At 43.2% G+C, this 9,921-nt stretch overlaps 1 non-coding gene across 1 annotated transcript; it reads right to left on the reverse strand.

The window, feature by feature from the left end:
• Positions 1-4,475: 4,475 nt before the first annotated feature.
• Positions 4,476-4,581, reverse strand: LOC132055013 (small nucleolar RNA R71). Its single transcript, XR_009414479.1, has one exon. It is a non-coding gene; the product is annotated as a small nucleolar RNA R71 (small nucleolar RNA).
• Positions 4,582-9,921: the final 5,340 nt, after the last annotated feature.

A 9,921-nucleotide genomic window follows, 5' to 3' on the forward strand; every position in this document is an offset into this window, starting at 1 on the left:
TTCGGGGAGGACTCAAGATCCTGACGTCCGGCTAAAGCATAAATACGGGGCTGGGTGCCACCTGAACTGGATGCTCCTCCTCTGCCCCTACCGCGGCCTGCCAGAGTCTGGGAAGTCTACCCTACAGGGCGCACAAATGAAAAAGATGGGCTGAACGCCCTCTACCTACCTCGAGGGACAATCACGCATCACGTGCCCAGTCTGTCCACAAACATAACAAGCATTTGAGCTTTGGCGATATGGGCCTGAATGTAACTTTCTGCACTGATTGCATCGTGGAACCGATGGTCTCCTATGGCTAGGATCACCTCCAAACTGGGAACTTGAGACCCTCAAACTCTGACCCAAATCAGAGTAAATAGGGCGATCAAATCTCCTAGCCGCGAACCTAGCAGGTGCACTAGTCGCGGACTGGCCCGAATAATCGGAATACCGCCGCCGACCCCTATATACTCACTACTAGCAGATCTGGCCCTCTTACTCTGCCCTCTATCAATATCGTGCTCACCCCTTTACGGATGTTGCTGCTCTTCTAAATTCTGGGCATGGGCCAGAATACGGGAAATATCCATCCCCTCTTGCAATGAAGCTGTCAAGCAATCTTTGAACAAATGTGGCCCTAAGCCACTCAACAATCTATGCACTCTATCTCCCATATCAGCTACCATAGTTGGAGCATAGCGGGCCAATGAATTGAAATGGAGACTATACTTCCGAGCACTCAAGTTCCCTTACTTTAGATTCAGAAACCTGTCAGCATGGGCCCTTTCAACCTCGGGTGGTAAATAGTGACGAAGGAAAGTATCTACAAATTCCTGCCAAACCGGGGGAGGTGCATTTTCCTTCCTCAAAGATATCCAATTATTGTACCATAGGACCGCTACATCCCGAAGTCTATATGATGCCACCTCCACTGACTCGGTATCCGAAGCATGGATGATCCTCAACGTCCTCAATATCTCATCTATAAAGCCTTGCGGTCTTCATCCGGCTTTGACCTAAAAAATTTTGAGGGATTTAAACTCATGAAATCGCGGGCCCTTGCACTAGGGGCTCTATCACCGGGACCCGCACCTTGCCATTGAGCATGAGCGGAAACTAATTGGGTCAATAACTAAATGGCCTCAGTCATCTGTTGACCCGAAGCACTCGGTGGAGGAACTGGAAGCATAGGAGCTTGAGCTGAAGCCCTTCCTTGTTCTTCTAGGATAGGCGGAGTGTCAGAAGTATTGGATGGAACCTCATTATGGGATTCACCTTCTTCTACATTCATTGGCGGCTCTCTTTCCACCCGCCTTTCTATCGTAACCTTGCCCTTCTGGGCGGCGGTGGCTTTTCTCTTGACCGGCATCGCTGAAATCATAACGTACAATTAGGGAAAAGGAAATCTTATAACATAGTTCTATCGTACGATCTAATAAGAAGAAGAATGGTTATTTTTCCTAAATGCCCCGCAGCGTCCTGTTTATAAGTGTGGCGCGCTTCACACCCGTAAACAAGTCTCTACTGGACACGGCTCATAGACGCACCCTAGGACGGAACTGCTCTAATACCACTTTTGTCACGACCCGACTAGGGGGCCATGACGGGTACCCGGAGCTGACTACCGAGCACCACTCATTATGCTAGTCATCATACTCATCCTGGACACATATAATTTCCAAGGCCATACATAAATATACATATGCCCTCACTGCTGCTAAAAATGATATACAAGAATATACACTGATGTGTCCATAAGACAATAACTACCCACGTATCCGTATTACGCGCGAGCTTCTACTAGAATACAGTGACATAAAGACGGGACAGGACCTCGTCATACCCCAAATATGTACACAAAATAATGTGACTATAAGTAGCACCTCCGGAGTAGTGGAGTGCTCCTGAGAATCTGCTGATAAGATAAGCTTCTACGGATTTGTACCGTCTCCCTGTCTACCTGTGGGCATGAACACAGCGTCCAAAAAGAAGAGGTCGTCAGTATGAAAAGTGTACTGAGTATGTAAGGCATGAATAATACTAGCATAATAAAGAAACGATGAAACATTAGGCGACGACATAACCTGCTTAACTTTTAAAGGAAAACACATGTTATGCATATCAAATATACCATCATCGTTAACCCGCGTCTGGGTAACTATCACACGCCGCCCACTAGTGGTGTCATGTCTGGCCATCTAGGCACGGTGTTATCTTAAGCCACCCGCCTTAGCGGTGTCATGCCCGGCCATCTAGGCACGGTATAATCATAAGCCGCGTGCCTTCGCGATGTCATGCCCGGCCATCTAGGCACGGTGTAATCTCATCATTATACAGTTATCATAAAACATACATTAGAAATCAATTAAATGCTATTACTCTATCGGGGTGACGTAAGGTCGAGAACCCCCGATTCCATTATGGAGTAGTCATGATCATCATGTCTCACCTTGAAGGAACTAGCATTATAAGGTGAGTCTAGCAACAATGAATAACATCAAGGTGCCGTGAAATTATGGCACATTCGATACTTTTTGGCTATAAGTTTTACTTGTTTTTGAGCAAGTCTTGGTCTTTTTTGATGTGTTTGTGACATGTTGCAGATATTTAACGTATTTCGGGAGCAAGTCGTGGAAATGGAGTGAAAAGATGTTCAAAGAAAGAAATTAACTGAAGCCTGAGTTATACGGAGGAACATACGGACCGTAGAATATTCACGGTCCGTAAATGCCATCGTGGATGCTTAACAGAAAGGGTTTAGACATGAAGTGGAAGTCCAGGCAGAAGTACGGACCGTATATTATTTACGGTCCGTGAAACTCACCGTATGTTGGTTCCAGAGGAGTCTTAAAGAGAAGAGGATTTACGGGCAGGTTATACGGACCGTATAATATTTACGGTCCGTAAAAGTGGATCGTACATCTGACAACTGGAGGAGATTTTACGGAAGACTGTCACTGATTCTACGGACCGTATAAAATGTACGGTCCGTACATTGGTCCGTCGAGGGCAATTTTGTCAATCCAATTTTGCACGGCTTTGACTCTTATAAATACCTTATTTTAGGTTTCTTGTAGGGAATTGACGACATAACTCAGTTTTATTTTCCTTAGCATTAGTTACTCATAGTTTTGAAGTCTTTTGGGAGATTACAAACAATTGCAATTAATTTCTCTTCAATTCCAAGCAATCAATTGTAAGCATTATGATTCCCATTACTTCTTATTGTTCTTTTCCTTCTATGAGTAGCTAATTTCCCTTACTAGGGTTGTGAACCCAATTGATGGGTGTTTTGTGATTGGGTTTGTGATTGATATACATATAATGGATTATTAGGGTTTATTTATTCTTCATTCTTCATTCATAATTAATGGTTGCAAACATTGATTAAAGCCATAAACCTTGATTTATTTGGGAAAATAATTAGGGTTGGTAAGAATAAATAACAAGGATTCAAAGCTTTAAACTTTGTTTAATAAATTCACTTAGGAATAAGAAGAATTTACTTGGCATGATTAATCGTTCTTCATAGTTACTTTCTTATATTTGGGAAAATCATAGAAAGAGATAATCTTTATTTATTGGGAAATAGTAGAGATTCATATAGAGATTAAGTGCATTCATATAATGATCCATTAGAAGTATATCAAGATCAATACCCATGATCATACACTCTATCTAACGGGGACACAACCTTAGTTTCTTTTACCATAAATTACCACCAAAGCAAGTAGTTAGCGATTAGTCACTAAAAACCCAACTTTTACCAAAATCATCGGATTAAGACATTAGACCTAAACGTAGCATCCTACGACTTTAGTAACCTTTTCACACCATATTCCCTATGGGATTCGACCCCAACCTTGTTGGGTTACTATATTTGACAACGTCCGCGTTATACCATTAATAGGTGTAATTTGAGCGTATCAAATTTTGGCGCCGTTGCCGGGGAATACGGTTTTGAAATTACTAAATAGTATTTGCTTTGATTGAAGTCTTTTGCTTATTCCATCACACCTTTTTTGCTACTCTGTGTAAACCAGGTGAACATGAATCAGAATTAACAAAATCAACGTCTCTTTGGTAACCAGGGGAATCGGTTGAACAATCAGGCGAATGAATCAGATGATGAGAATATTTTCATTGATCTTGTTCCGGAGGAGGACTATGCATCTGCTATTGTTCAGCCTCGAGTTGCAGCTGCTAGCGTGAAAATTGACTCCTCTCTATACCAGTTGTTGAAGCTTGAGGGATACTTTCGGAACTCTACCGAAAATGACCCTCAACGTCATTTGCAAAATTTTATGGATGTGTGTGCTAATCACATCCAGAACAACGTTCCACAAGATGCTATTCGATTGAGGTTATTCAAATATTCCTTAACTGGAGAGGCAAGAACATGGTTTGAGAAGCTGCCTCGAAATTCGATTACTTCATGGGCAGAGATGGTGACTGCTTTTCTCACAAAATGGTACCCCCCAGCAAGAAGGCTGAAATTCGTGACAAGATCTATGAATTTAAGCAGCGATCGGGAGAACAACTATATAAAACCTGGGAGAGATTCAAGGAATATTTGCAGAAGAGCCCGAATCATGGTTTTTCGGATCATATATTAATGGAGAAGTTCTACCGAGGGCTAGATCCAGTGACGCAGTCTGTTGCTAATAATGTAGCTGATGGTTGTTTCATGAACAAATCTTATCGACGAGTGACTAACATACTTAACAAGCTGACGACTCATAGTCAGGCTTGGCACTCAAACAATGCGGATGTGGTACCGTATGGTAGTGCTATGATCCAGAATATAGTAAAGGAGAATCAAGATACCCAACAAACATTGGCAGAACTTGCAACAAATATTTCCTTGCTAATGAAGAAGTTTGATGAATCTCAGATCAAGAAGGTAAATGTTTGCGAGGATGATACAGTTTTTCCAAAAGGTATGTACCACACTCAAGATGGTCCGTTCCATGATGGGACCCCTATTCAGGTTGAAGATGCTAATTATGTTAATAACTCTCAAAGGGGTTACCAAAGATAGAACTACCAAGGTGGTTATCAGAATCAGAATCAATGGAGACCTCAGCAAGGTCAAGGTGCTTATAACAACTCTGGGAACTATAACAATAATTATGGTGGTGTGAATCAAGGGAGCTACAACAACAGTAACAATTTTAGGAACAAGAGTTCCAATCCTTATATACCACCGAAAGGGCAGTCAACAGAGCAAGGTAGTTCGAAGGTTGAATCAATGCTTGAGAAGATTCGGCCAATCGGTCTAAGTCTGAGAGGACTTTATCTGGGCTGACAGAGACAGTGGGTTCCCATACAGTGGCTATTCAGAAGCTTGAGTCACAGATGAGGGATATTTCTAGATAGCAACACCCTCCTAAAAAGGGAGGACTTCTGAGTGACACTATTTCAAATCCAAAGAATGGGGGAGGTGGTGTAGACCGTGTGTTTGCCATCACTACTAGGAGTGGTAAAATACTCCAAGGGGCTGATGAGAAGGTGATTGATCTTGAGCCGATAGATGAAGAGGATGAGGTGTAGTCTGAAGCACCCATTATTGTTGATGAGAATCCTGCTGACAAGAAGGTTGCTGATATTCCAGAGATAGTGAAGGATGCTGATAACACAAGCAAGCAGACTGTGAAAGGGGCTCTCCGCCCTTTGACTCAGCTGTTCAAGTCTAAACCTCCCTTTCCCCAGAGGTTGGTAAAGAAGAAGGAGGATGCTAAGTTCGAGAAATTTTATGATCAGTTGAAGCAGCTATCTCTAAATTTTCCCTTCTTGGAAGCTGTCAAGGAGATGCCCGGTTTTGCTAAATATTTGAAGGACCTGCTGACCAAGAAGAAAACGGTTCAACATGAAACCATAAGTTTGACTCACACTGTGAGTTCCATCATCTTAACTACTACTGTTCAGAAAAATGGAGATCCTGGGGCGTTCACCATTCCTTGTTCTGTTGGGCACCATGATTTTGCTCGTGTATTGTGTGATAATGGGGCGAGTATCAATTTGATACCTCTTGCTATATACAAACAATCAGGTTTAGGGAAACCAAGGCCGACTACTATGAGGTTACAAATGGCTGATAGGTCTATCAAAAGACCTGTTGGGGTGGTTGATGATGTACTTGTGCGGGTTGGTGATTTTATGTTGCCCGCTGATTTTGTGATTCTTGACTGTGCTGTTGATCGGGACATTCCTATTATTCTGGGGAGACCTTTCCTTGCTACAGGGAGAGCTCTGATGGATTCGAAAAGGAATAAAATCAAGTTCCGAGTCAACGATGAAGAAGTTACTTTTCAGGCTAGCAAAGGGATGAAGTTACCAAGTGCTTACGAGAGCATTTCGGTAATTGATTCGTTTGATGTTGTTGATGAAGCAGTGGAGTTCAAGATGGAAGAAGAAAGTTTGGGTGAAGCTCTAGCTGGTATTCTTGTTAACTTTGATGCTGAGGACATGGAAGGTTATGTGGAGACAGTTAATTCACTTGTTGGGTTGGGATCATATTCCTACCACCCAAAGAAGCTGAATCTCGATCTGGAAAATAGAACAACTCCTCCAGCAAAGCCTTCGATCATTGAGCCACCTAAGTTGGAGCTTAAACAGCTCCCATCACATCTGAGTATGAGTTTCTTGATCCAAACAATACATTACCAGTGATTGTTTCAGCCCTACTGACTGAGGAGCAGATTTTACAGCTTTTGGAGTTGTTGAGGGAGTATAGGCGTGCTATTGGTTGGACCATAGCAGACATTCGAGGTATTCCATTTGGGATCTGTGAGCACAAAATCCAGTTGGAGGAAGATAGTAAATTGAGTGTAGAGTATCAGAGGTGACTGAACGAGAATATGCAAGAGGTAGTCAAGAAAGAGATCATCAAATGGTTGGATGCGGGAGTGGTTTACCCAATTGCTAATAGTAAATGGGTGAGCCCAGTCCAATGTGTTCCTAAGAAGGGCGGCATCACTGTGGTGCCGAATGCAAAGAATGAGTTGATCCCAACTAGAACCGTAACCGGATGGAGAGTTTGCATGGACTATCGCAAGCTCAACACAACCACATACAAGGACCATTTCCCCATGCATTTTATTGATCAAATGCTTAATCGGCTAGCGGGGTGTTCCTACTATTGCTTCCTTGATGGTTATTTGGGCTACAATCAGATCAACATTGCTTTAGATGATCAGGAGAAGACTACGTTTACTTGTCCTTATGGAACGTTTGCATTTAGCCGTATGCCTTTTGGTTTGTGTAATGCACTAGCCACTTTTCAGAGGTGCATGATGTCAATCTTCTCTGACATGGTAGAGGACTTCTTGGAAGTGTTCATGGATGACTTTTCTGTTGTGGGTGATTCGTTTGAAGATTGTCTTGGCCATCTGGGTCAAGTGCTGAAAAGATGTGAGGAGACAAATCTCGTGCTAAATTGGGAGAAGTGCCATTTTATGGTGAAGGAGGTAATCGTCCTCGGTCACAAAATCTCTGAAAAGGGAATCGAGGTCGATCAAGCGAAAATTGATGTGATTGCAAAACTTTCACCACCTATCTCAGTCAAAGGTGTTCGAAGTTTCTTGGGACATGCTGGGTTCTACAGGCGTTTCATCAAAGATTTCTCCAAGATTGCTAACCCAATGTGAAAGCTTCTTGAAAAAGAGGCTAAGTTTGTGTTTGATGATAAGTGCCGGAAGGCGTTTGAGGAGTTAAAAGAGCGCCTCACTACTGCTCCTATTATTGTTGCTCCTGACTGGTCCTTGCCATTTGAACTGATGTGTGATGCTAGTGGTTTTGCAATAGGTGTTGTGCTTGGCGGAGGCACAATAAAATTATACACCCGATCTATTATGCAAAGAACACCGAATGCGCCAGATGAATTACACAGTGACGGAGCAAGAGCTGCTTGCCATTGTGTTTGCTTTAGAGAAATTTTGGGCCTATTTGTTGGGATCCAAAGTCGTGGTATACACTGATCATGCAGCACTGAGATACCTTATGGCAAAGAAGGAAGCAAAGTCGCGGCTGATCCGATGGGTACTATTCTTTGCAAGAATTTGATTTTGAGGTGAAGGATCGCAAGGGCACCGAGAACCAGGTTGCTGACCATCTATCTCGGCTTGAAGAGGCTGGGAGACCTTCTGATGAGCTAGACATAGATGATGCTTTTCCAGATGAGAGAGTGTTGGCAGTGTCAATGGAGGTAGCACCGTGGTATGCTGACATTGCCAATTATTTGGTAACAGGCATAGTTCCAGAAGATATTAAAGCTTACCAAAAGAAGAAGTTCTTGCGGGATGCTCGACAGTACTACTGGGACGAGCCTTACTTGTTTCGAACATGCGCTGACAACATCATTCGGCGCTGTGTTCCTGAAAGTGAAGTGATGGCGATTCTAAAGGCGTGCCATGACTCTCCTGTTGGGGGTCACCATAGTGGTAACCGGACTGCGGCTAAGGTACTTGAATGCGGTTATTACTGGCCGACCATCTTTCATGATGCTAATTTATTGGTGCGGTCTTGTGATCAATGTCAGAGGCAAGGGAATATCGGCAGAAGGCAAGAGATGCCTATGAATTTTGTTATGGAGGTAGAAGTGTTCGATGTCTGGGGGATTGACTTTATGGGACCCTTTGTGAGTTCGGGTGGCATGAAATACATCTTGGTTGCTGTGGATTATGTGTCAAAATGGGTAGAAGCGGTGGCTTTACCTAATAACGAGGCCAAGAGTGTTATGGGGTTCCTCAAGAAGAACATATTTACTCGTTTTGGTACTCCGAGGGCTATAATCAGCGATGGTGGATCCCACTTTTGTAATAGAGCCTTCGCGGGATTGATGGAGAAATATGGTGTAAAACATAGGGTGGCAACACCTTATCATCCTCAGACAAGTGGACAGGTTGAAGTATCCAATAGGGAGATCAAGAGTATTCTAGCAAAAACAGTAAATGCAAATAGAACTGATTGGGCTTGCAAGCTCGATGATGCTCTATGGGCATACCGGACTGCTTTCAGGACTCTGATTGGGACTATACCCTTCAAGCTTGTGTTCGAAAAAGCTTGTCACTTGCCGGTTGAGCTTGAGCACAAGGCTATGTGGGCGCTGAAGAAACTGAATATGGATTGGGAGGAAGCAACCAAGCTCAGGTTGTTTCAACTAAATGAGATGGATGAGTTTCGGTACCAGGCATATGAGAGTGCAGCACTATATAAAGAAAGGATGAAGCAATACCATGACAAGAAGATCCTGAAGCGAGAGTTCTACAAGGGTGATCCTGTATTGCTGTTTAACTCTCGGTTGAAGTTGCTACCTGGTAAGCTAAAATCAAGGTGGTCTGGTCCGTTTGAGGTGGTAGGTGTTTCACCCCATGGAGCGATTGAGTTAAAGTCCGGAGATGGAACTCGGACATTTAAGGTGAATGGGCAGAGATTGAAGCACTATCACGGGATGGTTTCGGAGGATAGGATTGTTGACCGATGCATGTTGAAGCACCTCAGAACGAACAATGATCTGGTGTACGCAGATAAGGAGTGAATGGTTACCACCGTCGTGCCGCGACGTTAAATCAAGCGCTTCTTGGGAGGCAACCCAAGTGTAATGTTTATTTTTCGTTCTGTTTTTGTTTGCAGCATATAGGGTAATGTTTGTTTTGGTGCAGGATGCAAAGGATAGACACTGGAGATGATCTACGCCAGAATCTACGGTCCGTATAAAATGTACGGTCCGTAGATGGAAGCGTAGATTGAAGAAGAAAAAAATGGTTCTCTGTTAATGATCTACGCCAGAATCTACGGTCCGTATAAAATATACGGTCCGTAGATGGAAGCGTAGAACATGAGTCAGGTAAAAGCTCTTTCTGTCCTTGATTTACGCCATAACATACGGACCGTATAATTTATACGGACCGTATGTTTAAGCGTGAACCGAGGATCGTC

The sequence above is a fragment of the Lycium ferocissimum genome, chromosome 4 (genome assembly GCF_029784015.1).
Source record: "Lycium ferocissimum isolate CSIRO_LF1 chromosome 4, AGI_CSIRO_Lferr_CH_V1, whole genome shotgun sequence".
NCBI classification, from domain to species: domain Eukaryota; kingdom Viridiplantae; phylum Streptophyta; class Magnoliopsida; order Solanales; family Solanaceae; genus Lycium; species Lycium ferocissimum.